A 25025-nucleotide genomic window follows, 5' to 3' on the forward strand; every position below is an offset into this window, starting at 1 on the left:
CTTTGATGCACAAACGGTTTTCATTTTGTTGAATTCCAACTGACCTATATTTTCTTTTGTTGCTCACATTTTGGTGTCATATCTAAGAATCTCCCTAAGAATCAGCCATTGAAAACCCTCCGGAACACAGTTGTACTCTGACACACTTAGGGTTGCCATGGTCTGAATACCCTGGATGGCAACTGGTTTTTCTCTAGGCTCTTTCTAGTGCCTGTGTTTTCTATCTCCCTCTACAGGTGACTTTCTGTAGCTTACCAAAATTCCAGGTGGTCTTAGCAAAAAAAAAAAAAGAAAATTTTTTTTTTTTTTTTGTAGGAGCACATTAATCTTATAGCCAAAAAAAGCTGGGAATTCTCTGCCGTGTTTTCAGTACCTGGGTCAACAGATAGGTCATGGGTTCAGCCCATCATTGTGCACATATTAATGTGAGACTAGCCTCTGGATATTGCTAATAGATGTCAGTGGTTAAGGAACTAGGGTCACATGTGTGGTTTCAGGAAAAGGTCAGCCAGGAGAGGGCAGTTATGGACTCTGTACTAAAATTAGGTTAGCACAGCAAGCTAAACACAGTTAGACTGATCATCTTGTGCAGTGCTCTGGCTAACGTCATAGGCAAATTTGGGCTGATTAAAAAATAATATATATATATATATATTCTTCCTTGTGAAAAAATCTGTAGTTTAGCCATCAAATTAGATCCTGGACCATGTGAAACTCAACACGGAATACTTTCAAGCGGGCCTAAGTATTTCAAGAATAGGCATCAATTCTATTATACATTGGATCCTTTTCTGTACCTGTTTAATGTTTTCAGTGGGAGACCACCTGCCCTATCGTCTCCACCCGAGGAGAAATTTTTCTAGCACACTCGTTTATATAACTTTAGTAGCCTTGGAGGTAGCATGCCAATAAATTTTGCCCAAGTTGACTCTGCTTCTCAGATTTTCATGGTTGACTCTGTCTCCTGTACGTTGGGATATCTATATTTTTTTAAGAATTCCCCAGGAGAGTAACATCCGGCATCAATTTCCAACAAATATTTCTGTATTAATGGATTTTGTAGGCTTAGCACACACTGGATGCAGGCAGTTGTCAATTTGGTTACAATCTCGCATATGAAGAGTGCTTAGATAGCTCCATGGGATTAAATCCATTTTCCATATGAAATTTCTTTGCTATAAGCCCCCAGCAGCCATGACTGACTACTGTGGGCATGGCCAGATTTATAATTGCTCTACAACATACAAATATTGACTATTATCAAAAATAAAAAAAACCTTGTGTTTTGACAGTATGAGAAGATTAGATTAGGGAAGAACTTCAAAGCTAGTTGCAGTTCCTGATTTTTTCAGACATGCTTTGGGCCACCTAATTTATACCATGTACATTGTCTTCCTTGCATACACTGATTAGTGAACACTGCCCTTGATCACTTAGTGGGATTCATTTTTGCCTCAGTAAAAGGGCTTGTACTGGTGGGGGAGAGAGAGCATTACAATTAGTAGGAAAATAGGCCAATACTTCTAAGGGCAGACATTGCTGACAGGATTTATATTGTGAAAAATATATAGTGCAGCTTAAGAAAGAGCAAGAGCTTGCCAAAGTGATGCGGGGGCGTTTCATATATTGAGTTCCAATCACTTAAGGCTGTCCAAAGTCATTTTCCCAATTTATTCTCCAGCTGAATCAATGGACCCCCATTATCAATTTCTACATCATTCCCAATACCTCTTCCTTTTCCTTCTAGCCACTTACAGTGAGTTAGAAAATGTGAGGCTGAGCTGGCAAAACAAGACATGTATTTCTGCAAATAAAACTGAATAAATCTCAGTGGAACCCTGCCATCCCTGGCTGCTGACACAGGGAGAGGCTGGGCTCACAATCTGAGGCAAACTCGGCTGGTCAACAATCTCTTGCAGCTTGTCCACATGCAAGGAGCTTAGTTTTGACACTCCCTGGAGGAAACCAGTTCCCTCTGGGCTCCACCGCTGCTGCTGATGGTGTGGGATGAAGAGGAAGCCTCACAGACACACTGGGAAGATGTTCTAAACTGTACCACGTCACTGTTGCTCACCCTGGAGCACACTCCAGAGTCCTGGTTGGGCTGCACCGAGTCTGTCCTGGATTCCTGTTGCAGGTAGGACTGGGCTAGGGAGACTGAGGTACAAGCAGATGCCATGGAGGCCCCTGAAACTGAGTCAGATAGACTATCCAAAGCATTGTGGATGTTGCCCTGCCCAAGGCTGGTCTTCACTAAAGGTGTCGAATTCCCACTTTCCTGTTTGTTGGTGGAGACGTTGCTGTTCACAGAGGGCACAGGACTGGCCTTCTTTCTCTCCAGGATGGGTAGAGAGCTGACAGGTGTGTTGTTGTGCTACTCCTCTTCTGCCCTGACTCCTGGTCCTCCTCAGGCCACTTATTTTTTGGCATAATTGCAGGAGGAATCTTAGGTAGGCCTCATGGAATAAATTATATCCTCCCCGCAAAATGTGTGTATCGCATTAGCTGGGTCATGATTCCCCGTATCCTGTGCTCCTCCTCTATTCTGGGATTGTAATTTTATCTTAAACAAGATTAGGATAGGATGGTAACGCCACCCTTACCCAGGTCACGTCCCAGATCCAATGTAAAAGAAGTTACCCTGGGGTGTGGTCTGTACCACCTCTTATGTCTCAAGAGATAAAAAGGAAAGGGAAGCAAGCGGAGATTTGGGGACCTCACGCCACCAATAAAGCAGCAACAGGAGCGAAGCGCATCCTTTGGACCCAGTGTCCCTGCACCTGAGATGCTCCTCTATCAGGGGAAAATTGATGAGATGACTGACAGAGAAAGAAAGCCTTCTCCTGGAGCTGACACCCTGAATTTGGACTTTTAGTCTACTATACCATGAAGAAAAAAATTTCTCTTTGTTAAAGCCATCCACTTCTGGAAATTATAGCAGCACTAGATGTGTCGGAATGGTAGGCTCGCTGTACCTCCTCTGCTTGGGTTAACACAAGAGGGTACACTGTACACCATGGGATGAAGATCCACTGCAGGCTGCTATGGCCCTCTGTCTCAGGTGTCTTATGACCCAGGAGCAGATAGGTGACTATCACAACACTGTACTTTGGCAACATCCATAAGCACTGAATCTCTTGCCATGTGTAGCAAATAACCTCAATCCACTGGGCGTCACTGAAATCTGGGAGTGGTTCCACATACAGCTTTTGTTCTTCATGACCCACCATCATCCACGGATGTGTCAGAATTGCCTCTAAAGTACCTCTCTCACTGGGGTCATGAATGAAAATTTTGCTCAGCAGGTGTTCATACTACAGAGATATATGTGGGGGAAAGTCCCTTCACTACATCCTGCCATAGCATCATGAAGGTATTTCCAACAAGAGGCAAAGATCCACCCACCCACAAATACAAGATGACTCCCAGGCTCAACACATCCACTGGGGGGTCTGTCATACTTTTCTCCCTGAAGAGTTCTATGGCAGAATAAAGGAAGGGAGACTGCCAGAGGATGTTTACAGCTTGTTGCCCGGGCTGAATTCATTTCCAAGATCAAGACCTGAAAGTTTGCTGTTCATTTTCTTATCCAATACCAGGTTTCCTGTTTTCAGGTCCCTCTGAACCATACACTTGTTATGACAGTCCTACACCACGGACACTATCTGGCAGAATTTGGTGGCTTGAGCCCCTTTTTCCCTCATCCTGCCATGAGCCCTTGCATGATGAGAAACCTCCCTTCCACTTACTTATTCCAACAGTATATGGAGTGTGTTCTCATTCTTGATGACTTCAAACAATTTCACAGAAAACACTCCCACAGCTCCGTGAAGGTATTTCCAACAAAAGGCAGCGATCCACTCACCAACAAATACAACATGACTCCCAGGCTCCACATATCCACTTGGACGTCCGTCGTACTCTTTTCCCTGGAACAGTACTAGGGCAGAATAAAGAAAAGGTATCATTGAAAGACTTCATAATTTTTACCTCTCAGGATAGTCTGTGGATGCTGCAGGAGGTTGCGGGGGCTCCCTAATGATCTTACCTTATTCCCAGTGAGGATAGGTTTGGCCAACTTCACCTTGGTGAAGGTACCTTTGCAGAGGTTTTCGAGCATTTGGTAGTCTCACACATGGGCCTCCTCCTCAGAAGAAATGGCCGAGAGGCCTCTGCATCATCTTGGACGTGGGTCATGTCTTACTTAGCTTAGGGCCAATGGGTCCCAACACAGGATTCAAAGTGGTAAAAACTGATGACTAAATAAAAACTAGGCCCCTGGGTGGCACAAATTGTTAAGCCATGAAAGACTAGCCAAAAGGTTAGTAGTTCAAACGCACCTAGTGGCATCTCCAAAGTAAGTCCTCGTAACTGCTTCTGAAAGGTCACAACCTTGAAAACCCCGTGAAGCAGTTCTACTTTGCACTTTTGGGGTTGCTGTGAGTTGTTATCTACTCAACGGCAACTAGAAACACGCAAATAAAAACTTAATTAAAGGAGAAAAAGCATATATAAACTAGAAAAAATAAATAGGGAAAAAAGAAAACGATAAAGTGACAAAAATCATTTTTATTTTGGGGGCTACTGTGAGGAGGTTGGATGAGCTCTGCTGGGTCTTCTCAGTGATCCTGGCTGTGAAGATGGGAATGTTTGGATTCTGCTCTGCTGAGTTCCAGTCTCCCATTCAGAGCCGTATCAAAGGGCAAAGTTAAAATGTATCAAGTGGGAAAGTTCACCAAGAGGGTGAGATAGGCTATATGACGCTCTTATCCCACCAAAGGGGGGAAGAAAAACCTAGAAGCTGTTGTTACCCTGTGAATATCTTGAAAACAGTCAGCAGTTGACATCAACACAGCAAATGCTAATCAGGGAAAAGGTAACTTCACAAAGGTAAGGCAACTTTGTGGTCTCTTTTCTTGCCCTTTGCCCCATCTCCTCCCCAACTCAGTGGTCATCTTACAGCAGCAGCACTTGCTTCTGATCCCAGGGTGGGACCCTGTTCCTGGCTCCAGTTAGAGTACAGAAAATCATTGTGTGTGTCTCTTCTAATCTTTCTGGGGGATGCCTGAAGGACTAATGAAAGGAGATTGTCTCTTTTACCTAACTTATGACCCAGGCTGGTACGGTGGCAGGCATTTGTAAGAAAGATTGCAAGAGGAACTAACAGTCCATAGAGGGCTGAGGCTAAACATTATGCTCAAAACATACAAAAGATTGCCTAAGGGTTGGGAGCCAAAATAGGGAAGTACTTCTTTGGAAAATCAGGACATTCAAAAGCAACTGTGTGTTTGGGGACATTTAGCAAGCTATACATACCTAGAACAAAATTTATGTTCACAAACTACCTGAGAAAGACCTATACTTTTTTCTCACTCGTTCAGTGTTTCAGGAGTGCCCCAGCACACAGCCAATCTGCACAGGCTGGGAGAGGTATCTGTGGGTTTTGCTTTGATTTATGTTGTTTCTTTGTTTTTTCATTAGCTCCTCTCATTTCAAAATCACTGTGAAAACACTAGACGGGAATTTGCATTTTCCATTCCAGTATAGAAGGAAATCGGATGTCCCTTGCACGCTCACAATAAAAAAAAAACCTGAAGAGAAACAACTCTTCTTAGCTCTATCAGAGATCTGAACTCACAGAGCAACGTGCTATCCCAGAAGCTGGAGATACACATGCACTACTACAAAGAATCCCTGCTTACTGGGAACAGAGAATTCCACCACCATTCCTTCCACCTCCTGACCTAGAATCATATGTTATTAGGTGCCGATGAGTTGATTCCAGCTCATAGCAGTGCAATGTGACAAAGTACAACACCCCCACAGGATTCTCTAGGCTGGAAACATTAAGGAAGCAAACAGCCAAGTATTTTCTTCTACGGAGTCACTGGCTGGGTTTTAATCCCCAACCTGTTGGTTAGCAGCCAAGCGCTTAACTATTATGCCACTAGGGTTCCTTGCTTCAATGCTAATTGACTAATCCCTGGAGACTGAGATAGAAATTTCACAGGGCCTAGCCTTAAGGTACCTTCACACTTCGGTGAATTTCTCATAAAGGAGACCTACCAGGTTTTCACTGTCAAACTGTAAGTAAAAGTCTCTGATAATTCCAGTTGGAAAAAAAAAAGTAACCTACTAGAAGCACTACTCTGTTCTTGACAACGGTCTACCCTCAAGGGAAACGGTTCTACTAACCTTTTTTTTTTTTTTGGTCTCAATTTTCTTTCTTTTTTTTTTTTTTAATTTTTAATTAATTTTTATTAAGCTTCAAGTGAACATTTACCATTCCAATCAGTCTGTCACATGTAGGTTTACATACATCTTACTCCCTTCTCCCACTTGCTCTCCCCCTATTGAGTCAGCCCTTTCAGTCTCTCCTTTCGTGCCAATTTTGCCATCTTCCCTCTCTCTCTATCTTCCCATCCCCCCTCCAGTCAAGAGTTGCCTACACACTCTCCAGTGTCCACCTGATTTAATTAGCTCACTCTTCATCAGCATCTCTCTCCCCCCCACTGACCAGTCCTTTTCATGCCTGATGAGTTGTCTTCGGAGATGGTTCCTGTCCTGTGCCATCAGAAGTTCTGGGGAGCATTGTCTCTGGGATTCCTCTAGTCGCAGTCATAACATTAAATTAGCTATGGTCTTTTTACGAGAATTTGGGGTCTGTATCCCATTGGTCTCCTGCTCCCTCAGGAGTGGTCTGTTGTGCTCCCTGACAGGGCAGACATCGATTGTGGCCGGGTACCAACTAGTTCTTCTGGTCTCAGGATAATGTAGGTCTCTGGTTCACGTGGCCCTTTCTGTCTCTTGAGTTCTTAGTTGTCGTGTGACCTTGGTGTTTTTCCTTTGCCTTTGCTCCAGGTGGGTTGAGACCAATCGATGTATCTTAGATGGCCGCTTGTTGGCATTTAGGACCCCAGGCGCCACAATTCAAAGTGGGATGCAGAATGTTTTCATAATAGAATTATTTTGCCCATTGACTTAGAAGTCCCCTCAAACCAAGTTCCCCAGACCCCAGCCCCTGCTCCGCTGACCTATGAAGCTTTCATTTTATCCCAGAAACCTCTTTGCTTTTAGTCCAGTCCAATTAGGCTGACCTTCCTTGTATTGAGTGTTGTCTTTCCCTTCACCCAAAGCAGTTCTTATCTACTGATTGATCAATAAAAAGCCCTCTCCTTCCCTCCCTCCCTCCCCCCCTTTGTAACCACAAAAGTATGTGTTCTCCGTTTTTTCTATTTCTCAAGATCTTATAATAGTGGTCTTATATAATATTTGTCCTTTTGCCTCTGACTCATTTCGCTCAGCATAATGACTTCCAGATTCCTCCATGTTATGTAATGTTTCAGAGATTCGTCACTGTTCTTTATCGATGCGTAGTATTCCATTGCGTGAATATACCACAATTTATTTACCCATTCATCTGTTGACGGACATCTTGGTTGCTTCCAGCTTTTTGCTATTGTAAACAGAGCTGCAATAAACATGGGTGTGCATGTATCTGTTTCTGTGAAGGCTCTTGTATCTCTAGGGTATATTCCTAGGAGTGGGATTTCTGGGTTGTATGGTAGTTCTATTTCTAACTGTTTAAGATAACGCCAGATGGATTTCCAAAGTGATTGTACCATTTTACAATCCCACCAGCAGTGTATGAGAGTTCCAATCTCTCCGCAGCCTCTCCAACATTTATTACTTTGTGTTTTTTGGATTAATGCCAGTCTAGTTGGTGTGAGATGGAATCTCATCGCAGTTTTAATTTGCATTTCTCTAATGGCTAATGATCGGGAGCATTTTCTCATGTATCTGTTGGCTGCCTGAATATCTTCTTTAGTGAAATGTGTGTTCATATCCTTTGCCCACTTCTTGATTGGGTTGTTTGTCTTTTTGTGGTTGAGTTTTGACAGAATCATGTAGATTTTAGAGATCAGGCGCTGCTCGGAGATGTCATAGCTGAATATTCTTTCCCAATCTGTAGGTGGTCTTTTTACTCTTTTGGTGAAGTCTTTAGATGAGCATAGGTGTTTGATTTTTAGGAGCTCCCAGTTATCGGGTTTCTCTTCATCATTTTTGGTAATGTTTTGTATTCTGTTTATGCCCTGTATTAGGGCTCCTAGGGTTGTCCCTATTTTTTCTTCCATGATCTTTATCGTTTTAGTCTTTATGTTTAGGTCTTTGATCCACTTGGAGTTAGTTTTTGTGCATGGTGTGAGGTATGGGTCCTGTTTCATTCTTTTGCAAATGGATATCCAGTTATGCCAGCACCATTTGTTAAAAAGACTATCATTTCCCCAATTGACTGACACTGGTCCTTTGTCAAATATCAGCTGCTCATACGTGGATGGATTTATATCTGGGTTCTCAATTCTGTTCCATTGGTCTATGTGCCTGTTGTTGTACCAGTACCAGGCTGTTTTGACTACTGTAGCTGTATAATAGGTTCTGAAATCAGGTAGAGTGAGGCCTCCCACTTTCTTCTTCTTTTTCAGTAATGCTTTGCTTATCTGGGGGTTCTTTCCCTTCCATATGAAATTAGTGATTTGTTTCTCTATCCCCTTAAAATATGACATTGGTATTTGGATTGGAAGTGCGTTATATGTATAGATGGCTTTTGGTAGAATAGACATTTTTACTATGTTAAGTCTTCCTATCCATGAGCAGGGTATGTTCTTCCAATTAAGTATGTCATTTTGAATTTCTTGTAGCAGAGTTTTATAGTTTTCTTTGTATAGGTCTTTTACATCCTTGGTAAGATTTATTCCTAAGTATTTTATCTTCTTGGGGGCTACTGTGAATGGTATTGATTTGGTTATTTCCTCTTCGGTGTTCTTTTTGTTGATGTAGAGGAATCCAAGGGATTTTTGTATGTTTATTTTATAACCTGAGACTCTTCCAAACTCTTCTATTAGTTTCAGTACTTTTCTGGAGGATTCCTTAGGGTTTTCCATGTATACGATCATGTCATCTGCAAATAGTGATAGCTTTACTTCCTCCTTGCCAATCTGGATACCCTTTATTTCTTTGTCTAGCCTAATTGCCCTGGCTAGGACTTCAAGTACGATGGTGAATAAGAGTGGTGATAAAGGGCATCCTTGTCTGGTTCCCGTTCTCAGGGGAAATGCTTTCAGGTTCTCTCCATTTAGAGTGATATTGGCTGTTGGCTTTGCATAGATGCCCTTTATTATGTTGAGGAATTTTCCTTCAATTCCTATTTTGGTAAGAGTTTTTATCATAAATGGGTGTTGAACTTTGTCAAATGCCTTTTCTGCATCTATTGATAAGATCATGTGGTTTTTATCTTTTGTTTTATTTATGTGATGGATTACATTAATGGTTTTGCTGATATTAAACCAGCCTTGCATACCTGGTATAAATCCCACTTGATCAGGGTGAATTATTTTTTTGATGTGTTGTTGGATTCTATTGGCTAGAATTTTGTTGAGGATTTTTCCATCTATGTTCATGAGGGATATAGGTCTAAAATTTTCTTTTTTTGTAATGTCTTTACCTGGTTTTGGTATCAGGGAGATGGTAGCTTCATAGAATGAGTTGGGTAGTATTCCGTCTTTTTCTATGCTTTGAAATACCTTCAGTAGTAATGGTGTTAAGTCTTCTCTGAAGGTTTGGTAGAACTCTGCAGTGAAGCCGTCTGGGCCAGGACTTTTTTTTGTTGGAAGTTTTTTGATTACCGTTTCAATCTCTTTTTTTGTTATGGGTCTATTTAGTTGTTCTACTTCTGAATGTGTTAGTTTAGGTAGGTAGTATTTTTCCAAGAATTTACCCATTTCTTCTAGGTTTTCAAATTTGTTAGAGTACAATTTTACGTAGTAATCTGAAATGATTCTTTTAATTTCATTTGGCTCTGTTGTGATGTGGTCCTTCTCGTTTCTTATTCGGGTTATTTGTTTCCTTTCCTGTATTTCTTTAGTCAGTCTAGCCAACGGTTTATCAATTTTGTTAATTTTTTCAAAGAACCAGGTTTTGGCTTTGTTAATTCTTTCAATTGTTTTTCTGTTCCTAATTCATTTAGTTCAGCTCTAATTTTTATTATTTGTTTTCTTCTGGTGTCTGATGGATTCTTTTGTTGCTCACTTTCTATTTGTTCAAGTTGTAGGGACAGTTCTCTGATTTTGGCTCTTTCTTCTTTTTGTATGTGTGCATTTATCGATATAAATTGGCCTCTGACCACTGCTTTTGCTGTGTCCCAGAGGTTTTGATAGGAAGTATTTTCATTCTCGTTGCTTCCTAAGAATTTCCTTATTCCCTCCTTGATGTCCTCTATAACCCAGTCTTTTCTCAGGAGGGTATTGTTCATTTTCCAAGTATTTGATTTCTTTTCCCTAGTTTTTCTGTTATTGATTTCTAGCTTCATTGCCTTGTGGTCTGAGAAGATGCTTTGTAATATTTCGATGTTTTGGAATTTGCAGAGGTTTGTTTTATGACCTAATACGTGGTCTATTCTAGAGAATGTTCCATGTGCGCTAGAAAAAAAAGTATACTTTGCTGCAGTTGGGTGGAGAGTTCTGTATAAGTCAATGAGGTCAAGTTGGTTGATTGTTGTAGGTAGGTCTTCCGTGTCTCTATTGAGCTTCTTACTGGATGTCCTGTCCTTCTCCAAAAGTGGTGTGTTGAAGTCTCCTACTATAATTGTGGAGGTGTCTATCTCACATTTCAATTCTGTTAAAATTTGATTAATGTATCTTGCAGCCCTGTCACTGGGTGCATAAATATTTAATATGGTTATGTCTTCCTGATCAATTGTCCCTTTTATCATTATATAGTGCCCTTCTTTATCCTTTGTGGTGGATTTAAGTCTAAAGTCTATTTTGTCAGAAATTAATATTGCTACTCCTTTTTTGCTTATTGTTTGCTTGATATATTTTTTCCACCCTTTGAGTTTTAGTTGGTTTGTGTCTCTAAGTCTAAGGTGTGTCTCTTGTAGGCAGCATATAGATGGATCGTGTTTCTTTATCCAGTCCGTGACTCTCTGTCTCTTTATTGGTGCATTTAGTCCATTTACATTCAGCGTAATTATAGATAAATAAGTTTTTAGTGCTGTCATTTTGATGCCTTTTCATGTGTGTTGTTGGCCATTTCATTTTTCCACATGCTTTTTTGTGCTGAGACGTTTTTCTTAGTAGCTTGTGAGGTCCTCATTTTCATAATGTTTAACTTTATGTTTGTTGAGTCATTACGTTTTTCTTGGCTTTTCTCTTGAGTTATGAAATTGATATTCCTTTTTGTGGTTACCTTATTATTTACCCCTGTTTCTCTAAGTAAAAACCTAACTTGTATCGTTCTATATCGCCTTGTATCACTCTCCATCTGGCAGTTCAATGCCTCCTATATTTAGTCCCTCTTTTTGATTATTGTGATCGTTTATCTATTGATTTCCATGATTTCCTGTTATGTGAATTATTTTGTTTATTTATTTATTTTTTAGAATTAATCTTTGTCTGTTTTTGTGCTTTCCCTATTTGAGTTGCATTCATATCAGGACGGTCTGTTTTGTGACCTTGTATTGTGCTGGTACCTGATATTATTGGTCATCAGGCCAAACAATCTCCTTTAGCATTTCTTGCAGTCTTGGTTTAGTTTTTGCAAATTCTCTAAACTTGTGTTTGTCTGTAAATGTCTTAATTTCTCCTTCATATTTCAGAGAGAGTTTTGCTGGATATATGATCCTTGGTTGGCAGTTTTTCTCCTTCAGTGCTCTGTATACATCGTCCCAGTCCCTTCTTGCCTGCATGGTTTCTGCTGAGTAGTCTGAACTTATTCTTATTGATTCTCCCTTGAAGGAAACCTTTCTTTTCTCCCTGGCTGCTTTTAAAATTTTCTGTTTGTCTTTGGTTTTGGCAAGTTTGATGATAATATGTCTTGGTGTTTTTCTTTTTGGATCAATCTTAAATGGGGTTCGATGAGCATCTTGGATAGATATCCTTTCTTCTTTCATGATGTCAGGGAAGTTTTCTGTCAGGAGTTCTTCAACTATTTTCTCTGTGTTTTCTGTCCCCCCTCCCTGTTCTGGGACTCCAATCACTCACAAGTTATCCTTCTTGATAGAGTCCCACATGATTCTTAGGGTTTCTTCATTTTTTTAATTCTTTTCTCTGATTTTTTTTCAGCTATGTTGGTGTTGATTTCCTGGTCCTCCAGAAGTCCCAGTCTACATTCTAATTGCTCGAGTCTGCTCCTCTGACTTTCTATTGCGTTGTCTAATTCTGTAATTTTATTGTTAATCTTTTGGATTTCTACATGCTGTCTCTCTATGGATTCCTGCAACTTATAAATTTTTCCACTATGTTCTTGAATAATCTTTTTGAGTTCTTCAGCAGTTTTATCAGTGTGTTCCTTGGCTTTTTCTGCAGTTATCCTAATTTCATTTGTGATATCTTTAACCATTCTGTAAATTAGTTTTTTATATTCTGTATCTGATGATTCCAGGATTGTATCTTCATTTGGGAAAGATTTTGATTCTTTTGTTTGGGGGGTTGGAGAAGCTGTCATGGTCTGTTTCTTTCTGTGGTTTGATATGGACTGCTGTCTCCGAGCCATCTCTGGGGAACTAGATTTTCCAGGTAATCAGCTAAAAAAAAAATGCAGTCAGATCCCTATCTGAATTTGCCCTCTGGCTCAGGGTATTCGGATGTTAATGGATCCACCTGGGGAGGGTGGGGGAGGGATCAGAGAGCTAGGAGTGTAGCACCACAGAATATAGAGCTGATCCCCGCGTTCACGCTCCGCCCCCGTCCGCCAAAATCCCAGCGGGACGGCTCCCCGGCTGGGATGCTACTCTCCCCACTCCAAGACCAGTCACTTCCTCCCGGGGACTTCTCCCTCCGGTGCGCCGCACCGCTCGCGCGAACTGGGTGCGCGTCTCCCGCACGAACGGGTGGGCCCGCCCCCGGGGTCTATTCAGGGGAATATAATTGGACCCCGCGCTCACGCCCCGCCCGCGCACGCCCAAATCCCAGCGGGACGGCTCCCCGGCTGGGACGCTGCTTTTCCCGCTCCGAGACCTGTCACTTCCTCCCGGGGACTTCTCCCTCCGGTGCGCCGCACCGCTCACGCGAACTGGGTGGGCATCACCGGCACGTCCAGGTGGGCCCGCCCCCTGGTTCAATTCAGGGGAATATAACTGATCCCCACACTCACACCCCGCCCGCTTTAGCCAAAATCCCAGCGGGACGGCTCCCCGGCTGGGACGCTGCTCTCCCCACTCCAAGACTAGTCACTTCCTCGTGGGGACTTCTTCCGCCGGTGCGCCGCACCACACGCGCGAACTGGGTGGGCGTCCCCTGTACGAACGTGTGGGCCCCGCCCCGGGGTCGCTTTAGGGAAATATAGCTGATCCCGTTGCTCGCGCCACGCCCGCTTCCCATCAAACTCCCGGCGGGACGGCTCCCTGGCTGGGACGCTGTTCTCCCCGCTCCAAGATCCGTCACTGCCTCCGGGGTGCTTCTCCCAACGACTGCGCCGCTACGCCACCCAGGCCAACCAGCTAGACTTCCTCCCGGGATGGGTTCGGGGGGGTAGGGCTGTGCCCCTTGTCTGTGCCGTCTGCCCCCCTGGGCTCTGCCCCAGATCGGGCTCCGAAGGTCACCTGCCTGGTATGCTGGCTCCTATTTCTGAAAACGGTCGCTGTCTGCCCATATTTGTTCGTTTTCCGTCTCTAAGTCTGTGTTTGTTGTTCAGAGTTCGTAGATTGTTATGTATGTGATCGATTCACTTGTTTTTCCGAGTCTTTGTTGCAAGAGGGATCCGCGGTAGCGTCCTCCTAGTCCGCCAACTTGGCCCCGCCTCTCTACTACCCTTTTAACCAACCTAATCAACTTCCAGTTTTCACAGACTAATAGACTTGAGGAAGGGGAAATACCAAACACCATCTAACCTGCCACATAGAGGGAAAATTGCCTCACTTCAGTCCTCATCAAACATACCAAAAAAAAAAAAAAACCAGTGCTGTCAAGTCGATTCCGACACACAGTACCCTATAGGACAGAGCAGAACTGCCCCATAGAGTTTCCAAGGCGTGCCTGGCAGATTCGAACTGCCGACCCATTAGTTAGCACCCGTAACACTTAACCACTACGACACCACGGTTTCCTCATCAACCACAGGCTTGACAAAAACGTAGAAACACACACAGACTGAAAAGACTGGGTAAACAACAGGAGAAGGCTCAGATATGGCACTCATGTTCGAATTATTAGACCAGGAAATTAAAATAGCTATGATAATATGATAAGGGCTCTGGGTAAAAAGTGGACAACATGCAACAGTAAAACGGTAATGATAGTCAACAGACTGAAACTCTAGGAAATATTCTAAAAAATATGAGAAATGAAAAACAGTAACAGAAAGGAAAAATGGCACTGACTCGCTTATTAGTAGGTTGCACATGTTCAAGTAAAGAATCAGTAAGGTTGAAGATTTGTCAGTGGAAACTTGTCAAATTGAAAAGAAAAAAGAGTGAAAGAGAATAGGAACCTTGGACAATTGCAAAAGGTCTAACATATGCATAGAGGGAATACCAGAAGGAGAAGAGAGAAAGGAACAGAGGAAATATGTGAAGTTTTCATGGCAGAGTATTATCCAAAACTGTTGCCAGACACCAAATCGCAGACCGAGGAACACAAACAACACCAAGCAGGATAAATACCAAAACATCTAAACGTAGGAATATCACATTGAAAGTGCAGATAATTACACAAAGAGGAAAAACTTACATCAACAAGAGGAAACAAAAACACTACACCTGTAAAGGAACAAGGATTAGAATTCATCAGACCTTCCCAGAAACCATGCAAGCAAGAAGAGTGTGCAGTGATAAACGTAAAGTGTGAAAAGAAAACTCTAGCTGAACACAAGCTAAACAACAGATATTTCAGTGACCACATGTAAACAAGAATACGTTCTTTCCAAAAAGTCACTAAACAAATAATATAACCTTCAAGAATTTAATATAAAAAAAAAATTAAAAGGGAAGGGTGCATAATCTGATTTCCAGGTTACCACTTTATAATATTAAAATGTCCACTTTAAAAAAAAATAATCACAACACATACAAGAAAAAGAAAATTTGTTCCATTCAAAGGAACAAAATAAACTGACAGAAAATGTTCCAGTCCACACGTCAGACTGACTAGAAGAAGACTTCAAAATGACTGTCTTAAACATGCCTAAAGAGACAAAGGAAAACATGGAGAAATAACTAAAGGAAATCAGGAAATTTATGAAAGAAAATGAGACTACAAATAAATAGAAAGCATAAAAAGAAACCAACAAAAATTCAGCAGCTCAGTAGTGCAACTACTGAAATAAAAATTTACAAGAGAATGCAAACATTTCAGTGGGAAGAAGAAACTATCAACAAATTTGGAAAAAGGGAAACCGAAATTACTGATTCTCAAGAGCACCAAAAAAAATGAAAGAAAGTAAACAAAGCCTATGAGATCAGCTAGACACAATCAAGATGACCAGCTCTGGTACTCCTGAAGGAGAAGAGGGGGAGAAAGTGACAAAAATCATACTTGAAAAAATGATAACTGAAAAGTTTAAAAGTTTGATGATAGATGTGAATCTACAAAACCAAAAAAAAATTTTTTTCAAGGAAAATACACTTAAAAAAAGCAGAACACTCCTATTAAAGGGAAATCTAGAACATCACTCTTTTTCCAAAAAAAGAAAATATTTAGGAATAAATTCAACTTAGGAGGCAAAAGCTTATACACTGAAAACTACAAAATACTGCTGAAAGAAATTCAAGAAGACCTAAATAAATGGAAAAGAATACCGTTTTCATGCAATGGAGGACTTAATATTGTCAAAATGGCAATTTTACCAAATCAATCTACAGATTCTGTGTAATTCCAATGAAAATTCTAAAAGCCATTTTCAACAGAAATGAAAAAACCAAACCTCAAGTTCATCTTGAATTGCTAGGTGCCCTGAATGGCTAAAATAATCTTCAAACACACGGATCAAAGTCACATGACTCACACTTCTCAACTTCAAAACAATTGCAAAGCTGCAGTAATCCAAACTGTGTGCTATTGCCCTGTGAATAGACATACAGACCAACAGAATGGAATTCAAACTCTACAAATAAACCCAATCATATCTGGTCAATTCATTTTCAACACGGATGCCAAATCCATTCAATGGGAAAAGAAGAGTCCTTTCAACAAATGGCACAAAGAAAACTGGAATTCCACATGCAAGAGAATGAAGCTCAACTTCTACCTCACACCATACAAATAACTGAAAATGATCAGTCAACTAACTAAAGATAACAACTAAAGTCATAACATTCTTAAATATGGGAAATTATAGAGATTTGACAAATGATATTTACATATGACACAAAAAGCATAAACAACAAGATAAAAAACTGGATTACAATGAAATTACAAATTTTGTCCATCACTGTTTAGGAAGCATTGAGTTTCTGTTTATAGGACAGAAAATTCAGCAATGGATATTGGTGACAGTTGCTCAACATTATTGATTTAAGTGGTGTCACTGAACTGTGTTCTTGAAGATGCAGAATTGGAAAATGGTTTCTTTGTACAGTTTTTCAACAATAAAAAAGGTAAAAATAGTCTTTAAGAACTAAACACGTTCTAAGGGAAAAACAGACATTATCAAGAAATTAAAAACAAACACTAGGGGGTGGAGCCAAGATGGCAGAATATAGAGCCGCTTCTGTCCAGCCCTCTTTACAACAAAGACCTGAAAAAACAAGCGAAACCAGTATATTTGTGAGAAGCTTGGAGCCCTGAGCATCAAAGGCAACCTTAGACAATGAACTGTGGTGCAGGGGAAGGAAGAGACAGTTAAGAAGCGTAGAGGAATTACCGGACGTGAATCGCGGGGAGCCCTCAGGCACCATTCCCAGAGCGACTGCGGTGGTGGCAATGGCGGTGGACAGCTGGACCTAGCTTTCACCTGCAGTTTCCGCAGAGAGAAGCAGCGGGCCACACAGCCTGCTCACATCTCCGGAACCTGAGGAGAAGGGCGCTCTCGGCAAAAGCTAAGTACTTGAGTATATTTTACCGCCTCCCCCACCCCCAACCCAGCTTCAGCGGCCAAATCCCTGGGCCTGAGATAGACCCTAGCGAGCACCTGGACTCGTCCTCCTGGCCTTATGGAAGGAAAAAATTTGTAACTGCGGGGAATAGATAATTTGCTACCTCCATTAACTGGGGGAGGTCAGGACAGAAGTAGCTCCTGTCCAGGCATAAACCGTCCGTGGACCCTGAGCACCTTTCCCTTCTGCATGGACCTGTATGGGCCTATTTCGGAAGAATGGGCCCTTGTTGGCAAACTACAACAATTTTAGCGGTGTGGTGGACAGGTGGGTATTTGACGTTTGACATTGCTTTGCCTATTAAACAAGGTCCTCACCTACCTAAAACAGGCTCCTAAGGACTGGTGGCTCCATTTGGGTTGCCCAGCCATGTGCGAAAGTGGTCCAGGGAAAACTGCTACCTACTAGTCCTTACAACAAAAATTTTGGGTGCCCATGGACCCTTTGCAGAGCTCACCCACCACCAAGATCTAGGGAACAGAGAAGCATTATCCTCAGAGATACTGGGGGATCAGTTCTCAGCCCCCTGCCTTGTTCAGAGCTTGACCCCTTGCTGCGATCAGATACCGGTATATACGGCAATCACCCCTGCCCTTCTAAGACTGTAGGACAGAGCCTGTACCACACACTTCGTATCAGTTAACTGGAAAACTGAGCTCAATTTATACAAGAAAACTGAATGGACTCCTAGACTGATATACCTGATAACACCTCTACTCAGCTAAGGACAGGACACCAGAGTTGCAAAGGCAAAAATAATCAAGCTAGCTCATTCAAGCAATCCATAGGGGTATACCAAAACAAAAAAAGGCAAGCACCTATAACACAGTAAGCAAGCATAAACTAATACAATAACTGATAGATGGCTTGGACACAACAGTCAATATCAAATCACATAAAGAAACAGGCCATGATCACCTCAACATGCTCTCAAAACAAAGAATCCAGGGATCTTTTAGATGAAAGTGCATTCCTGGAATTACCAGATGCAGAATACAAAAGGTTAATATACAGAACGCTTCAAGACATCAGGAAGGAAATGCTGCAATATGCAGAACAAGCCAAGGAACACATAGAAAAAGGAACTGAAGAAATCAGAAAGATTATTCAGGAACATAAAGAAAAGTTTAATAAGCTGGAAAAATCCATAGACAGACAGCAATCAGAAATTCAGAAGATTAACAATAAAATTACAGAATTAGATAACTCAATCGAAAGACACAGGAGCACAAGTGAGCAAGTAGAAGCTAGAATTTCTGAACTCGAAGATAAATCACTTGGCACTAATATATTTGAAGAAAAATCAGATAAAAGAATTTTTAAAAATGAAGAAACCTTAAGAATCATGGGGGACTCTATCAAGAGAAATGGCCTACGACTGGTTGGAGTGCCAGAACAAGGAGGGATAACAGAAAATACAGAGAAAATTGTTGAGGATTTGTTGCCAGAAAACTTCCCTGATACTGTGAAAGATGAGAAGATATCTATCCAAGATGCTCATCGAACTCCACATAAAAAAAAAGGTAGATCTTAAAAGAAAGTCACCAAGACATATTATAATCCAGCTTGCCAAAACCAAAGATAAAGAGACAAGTATAAGAGCAGCGAGGGATAAAAGAAAAGTCACCTACAAGGGAGAGCCAATAAGAATAAGCTCGGACCTCACAGCACAAACCATACAGACAAGAAGGCAATGGGATTCCATATTTAAAGAATTCCAGGAAAAAAAATTACCTACAAAGAATCATATATCCATCAAAACTGTCTCTTAAATATGAAAGTGAAATTAAGACATTTCCAGATAAACACAACTTGAGGGAATTCATAAAAACCAAAAGTACACTGAACAGCAAACCAGAAAGTTGCCGGTTTAACTCCACAGAGATGACTTGAAAGAAAGGTCTGCCATCTAGTTCTGAAACATCTTGAAGCTGAAAAAATCAGAATAAGTCCACAAGAGCCAAAGCACGACCTTGAGATTGTCCCACCTGAATTTACAGACCATATCAAGAACAGATTCACTGATTGAACACTAATGACCGAAGACCAGATGCATTGTGGAATGACATCAAGGACATCGTACATGAAGAAAGGAAGAACGCATTAAAAAGACAGGAAAAAAAGGCAAAAATGGATGACTCTGAAGCTTGCTCTTGAAAGCTGAGTAGCTAAGGTGAAAGGAAGAAATGATGAAGTAAAAGAACTGAACAGAAGATTTGAAGAGTGTCCTGAGAAGACAAAGTAAAGTATTACAATAAAATGTCCAAAGACCTGGAGATGGAAAACCAAACAGTAGAATGCGCTCAGCATTTCTCAAGCTCAAAGAACTGACGAAAAATTCAAGCATCGAGTGGCAATATTGAAGGATTTTATGGGAATATGCTAAATGATGCCGGAAGCATCAAAAGAAGATGGAAGGAATACAGAGTCACTGTACCAAAAAGAACAGAACGACGTTCAACCATTTCAGGTGGAAGCATATCCTCAAGAAACAATGGCCCTGAAGGAAGAGGTCTAAGCTGCACTGAAAGCACTGGCAAAACACGAGGCACCAAGAACTGACGGACTACCAATTGAGATGTTTCAATAAATGGATGCAGTGCTGGAAGCCCTCACTCGCCTATACCAAGAAATCTGGAAAACAGCTAGCTGGCCAGCCAACTCGAAGAGACCCTTACTTGTAGCCATTCCAAAGAAAGGTGATCCAACAAAATGCAGAGATTATCAAAAAAAGATCATTAATACCACACACGAGTAAAATTCTGCTGAAGATCACTGCAGTGCAATTAATTTTATGTGAGGTCTTGCTAGCCATGGTCTTGTAGCTCCACCCAGGTGACTGAGCAGGACTGTGTGATAGGGTAGTTGTGGCCTATTGAGGGGACTGGTCAGTTTTTCCTTAAAAGAGAGCCATTTCCAGACCAGAGAGGATCCTACCACCACCAAGGAAGAACAGCCATGAGCAGACAGCATTTACTTTGTATCCAGGATTCCCATGCTGAGAAACTCTGGGAGACAGGAGACAGAGAGAGAGCAAGCTCTAACCCTGAAGATGGTGAGAAGTGATGGCAGGAGAGAGCTGGAAGCAGGAGACAGCACAGTGGCCTCCCCGGCCCATGAAGAGAGAAAGCTGATTATCTTTGGGCAGAGACTGAGGGTCAGGGAGAAGCATGCCTGTGAGCACAGCTGCGAAAAGCCTACCCAGATGGAAGAACTGTATCCAGAGTGTTCTTGAGCCGGAACTATAACTGTTACTTCCCTGCTAACCTCAAAATTGGGAGCATGGTCTCTGAGTTCTGTGTGCCCATTACATGAACTATCGAACCCAGCGGACAGTGCTATGGGACGTACGGTTGGTGTCAGAATTAGTAAAGAGGGCAGACAGAGGAGGCATGTCTGACTCCTGCCTCATAGGAATCAGCTGATCTTGATTCTCCTTCCCCTTGTTAAGTTGTGGAGGTCAGAAACAGCTCCCACGCCACTTTCACAATCATTCAAAAAAGTGGCTGCAGCAGTACATCGATGGGGAACTGCCAGAAATTCAAGTCAGATTCAGAAGAGGATGTGGAACAAAGGATACCATTGCGGATGTTACATGGATCCTGGCTGAAAGCAGAGAATGACAGAAACATGTTTACCTGTGTTTTATTGACAATGCAAAGGCATTCAACTGTGTGGATCATAACAAATCATGGATAACACCATGAAGAATGGGAATTCCAGAATACTTAATTGTGCTCCTGAGGAACCTGTAAATAGACCTAGAGGCAGTCATTCAAACACAACAAGGAGATACTGCTGGTTTAAAGCCAAGAAAGGTGTGTGTCAGGATTGTATCATTTCACTATACTTATTTAATCTGTATGCTGAGAAAATAATCCAAGAAGCTGGACAATATGATGAAGAACACAGCATCAGGATTAGAGGAAGGCTCATTGTCATGGATTAAATTATGTCCCCCCAAAAATGTGTATATCAACTTGGTTAGGTCATGATTCCCAGTATGCTATGATTGTCCTCCATTTTGTGATTGTAATTTTATGTCGAGAGGATTAGGGTGGGATTGTAACACCACCCTCACTCAGGTCACCTCCCTGATCCAAGGTAAAGGGAGTCTCCCTGGGATGTAGCCTGCACCACATTTTCTCTCTTAAGAGATGAAAGGAAAGGGAAGTTAGCAGAAAGTTCGGGACCTCATACCACCAAGAAAGCAGCACCAGGAGCAGAGTGCGTCCTTTGGACATGGGGTCCCTGCACCTGAGAAGCTCCCCCGACCAGGGAACATTGAGGACAAAGACCTTCCTCCAGAGCCCACAAGAGAAAAAGCCTTCCGCTGGAGCTGAAGCCCTGAGTTTGGACTTGTAACCTACTAGACTGGGAGAAAATAAATTTCTCTTTGTTAAAGCCATCCACTTGTGATATTTCTGTTAAAGCAGCACTAGATGACTAAGACACTCGTTAACAACCTGTGATATGCAAATGATACACCCTTGCTTGCTGAGAGTGAAGAAGACTTGAAGCACTTACAGATGAAGATCAAAGATTACAGCCTTCAGTATGGATCACACCTCAACATAAAGACAACAAAATCCCTTCCAACTGGACTAATTAGAAAATTATGATAAATGGAGAAAATATTGAAGTTATGAAGAATTTCATTTTACTTGGATCCACAATCAACGCCCACAGAAGCAGCAGTCAAGAAACCAAAGGACGCACTGCCTTGAGTAAATCTGCGGCAAAAGACCTCTTTAAAGTGTTAAAAGCACAGATGTCACCTTAAGTACTAAGGTGTGCCTGACCCAAGACATGGTGTTTCCAGTCACCAGATATTCATGTGAAAACTGGACAATGAATAGGGAAGACCGAAGGAGAACTGATGACTTTGAATTTTGGGCTTGGCCACGATTATTGAATTTTGAATATTCTTGGACTAGCAGAAGAATGAAAAAATCTGTCTTGGTAGCAGTACAGCCAGAATGCTCATTACAAGAAAGGTGGCAAGACTTCATCTCACCACATACTTTGGTAATGTAATCAGACGAGACTACTCTCTGAAGTAGGACATCATCCTTGGTATGGTAGAGGGTCACGGAAAAAGAGGAACCACCTCAGTGAGATGGATTGACACAGTGGCTGCAAATATGGGCTCTGGTATAAAATTTTTGTATAACAATTATGGGAATGGCAAAGGACTGGGTGCAGGACTGTTCCGCTGTTCATACCGTCACTATGATTCAGAACCCACTCAATGGCACCTAACAAAAACAACAAATTTTGATGTCGAGCATGGCTCTTTAAAAGTGACTTTTAAGGAAGACCTATCTGGTCATGTGTGCAGGGAGCTCAAATATGTCTTCAAAAATACCTTCCACTGTACTGTCTTTCCTGCTCAAAAAGACCATTTGGGAGTGTCCATGCAGAGTGGCCGCTTGTTCTCATATTGCAATGGGCGTATTGAGTTACATGTTTTCATTTCCCGGTTTACACTAGGGAAAGTATTCAGTCTTTCATCATTAAGTAGAAAGGCAGACATAGGTATGTGGATATGCAAATTCAAATCCAACCAAACCTGTTGCTGTCCATTCCGACGCATAGGGACTCGATAGGACAGAGTAGACCTGAACCGTAGGGTTTCCAAAGATCAGTTGTTGGATTCGAACTGCCAAAAGCAGTGGAGCTCTTAACCGCTTCTGCACCAGGGGCCCATATGCAAACCAACCTTGAGAAAAATAAAATGCTTTCAAAATTTGGTATACTGCTGCAGTAATGAAGGAAGTGTTGTATTGATTTAAGGACAATCAAGTAGATCAAGGAATGAAACCGAGTCCAGAATTTGGCCCACATTAACTTTGCTGTTCTTACGTGCCTTAGAGTCGATTCTGCTCAAAATGACCTTCCACATACAACACAAGGAAGCACTGCCAAGTCCCCTGTGACAACCTCACAATTTTTGCTATGTTTGAGCCCAGTGTTAAAGCCCCTGTGTCAATAATTCTCGTGGAGGGTCCTTACTTTTCTCAGAGACTCTCTACCTCACCAAGCATGATGTACTTCTCCAAGGACTGGTCCCTCTTGATACCATGTCCTAACTACATGAGACAAGTTGACACCACTCCGCCCAACAGAACCACACCCAGACCAGCCTCTGCGGTCCTGACTTGGCTGCCAGGGAAAAAAACTGTGGGAGGAGAAAGGGACTTGAGAGGTTGTAGTCACCTGCTTCCCAAGCCTAAGGATTCCCGCTGACCGCTCAGCAAAGCCCAGGGTCTGGGGCTGTGAGGAGCCCGCCTGTCCCGAAGGCCTCCAGCTCCTGTGAACTAGGGGTAGGGCGGCCAAAACCTCTAAGGTCACTGGGAGGGTCAGGAGTGAAAGGCAGGGTCCTGAGCTGGGGAGGTGGAGATGAAACGCGACAGGGAGTCCAGGCGGCACATGCCTGCCAGGCATGGACGGTCCGACTCAGGGCCGGTGGGAAGGGCTAGAGCCACGACTGGAACCATGGCCGCTGAGCACCCGCTGCCAGTACTTCATGCACTTCCGCTTCTGGAGCAAGTCTCGGGGCACACTCACCTCCTCCTGAGAAGCCGCCTAAGTGTGTCCTGGGAAGAGGGGCCACGGAGGCTGAAGGGGATGGGGTGGGGCGGGGCACAGTGGACGGGGCCGAAGGGTGGGCGAGAAGAAGAACAGTGACTCCTGGGGCCAGGGTCACAGCACCTTAGGTGCCTCTGGGAGGAGGCAAGGGAATTGAAATGGGAGGATCTGGGAACAAGAGCTCTCTGCCCATTTTTAAATTGAGTTGTTTGTCCTTTTTGTTGGTGACTGTCATGAGCTGTTTAGATATTATACATATTTTGGATATTGAACCCTTATTTCCCAGATAGTTTCCAAAATTTTCTTCCATTCTGTAGGTTTTCACTTTCTTGATAATGCTCTTTGATGCACAAACGGTTTTCATTTTGTTGAATTCCAACTGACCTCTATTTTGTTGCTCAAATTTTGGTGTCACATCTAAGAATCTCCCTGAGAATCAGCCATTGAAAACCCGCCGGAACACAGTTATACTCCGACACACTTAGGGTTGCCATGGTCTGAATACCCTGGATGGCAACTGGTTTTTCTCTAGGCTCTTTCTACTGCCTGTGTTTTCTGTCTCCCTCTACAGGTGACTTTCTATAGCTTACCACAATTCCAGGTGGTGGTAGTAGGAGCACATAGTCTTATAGCCAAAAAAGCTGGGAATTCTCTGCCCTGTTTTCAGTACCTGGGTCAACAGATAGGTCATGGGTTCAGCCCATCATTGTGCACATATTAATGTGAGACTAGCCTCTGGATATTGCTAATAGATGTCAGTGGTTAAGGAACTAGGGTCACATGTGAGGTTTCAGGAAAAGGCCAGCCAGGAGAGGGCAGTTATGGACTTTCTACTAAAATTAGGTTACCACAGCAAGCTAAACAGAGTTAGACTGCTTATCTTGTGCAGTGCTCTGGCTAACGTCATAGGCAAATGCTGGCTAACGTCATAGACAAATGCTGGCTAACGTCATAGACAAATTTGGGCTGATTAGCAACCATATATTCTTCCTTGTGAAAAAATCTGTAGTTCAGCCATCAAATTAGATCCTGGACCATGTGAAACTCAACATGGAATACTTTCAAGTGGGCCTAAGTATTTCAAGAATAGGCATCAATTCTATTATACATTTGATTCTTTTCTGTACCTGTTTATTGTTTTCCGTGGGAGAGCACCTGCCCTATCATCTCCACCCTAGAAGAAATTCTTCTAGCACACCCATTTATATAACGTTAGTAGCCTTGGAGGTAGCATGCCAATAAATTTTGCCCAAGTTGACTCTGCTTCTCAGATTTTCATGTTTGGCTCTGTCTCCTGTACAGTGGGATATCCATATTTTTTAAGAATTCCCCAGGAGAGTAACATCAG

General features: G+C 42.3%; 1 long non-coding RNA gene across 1 annotated transcript in view; it reads right to left on the reverse strand.

The window, feature by feature from the left end:
* Positions 1 to 1239: 1239 nt before the first annotated feature.
* LOC135230640 (uncharacterized) overlaps positions 1240 to 25025 on the reverse strand; it is a 34214-nt gene continuing 10428 nt past the window's right edge. Inside the window, exon 3 of the long non-coding RNA XR_010321219.1 lies at positions 1240 to 3940. This is a non-coding gene — a long non-coding RNA (uncharacterized LOC135230640). The remainder of the gene's footprint in view (positions 3941 to 25025) is intronic.

Source organism: Loxodonta africana, chromosome 3, assembly GCF_030014295.1.
Source record: "Loxodonta africana isolate mLoxAfr1 chromosome 3, mLoxAfr1.hap2, whole genome shotgun sequence".
Taxonomy (NCBI): domain Eukaryota; kingdom Metazoa; phylum Chordata; class Mammalia; order Proboscidea; family Elephantidae; genus Loxodonta; species Loxodonta africana.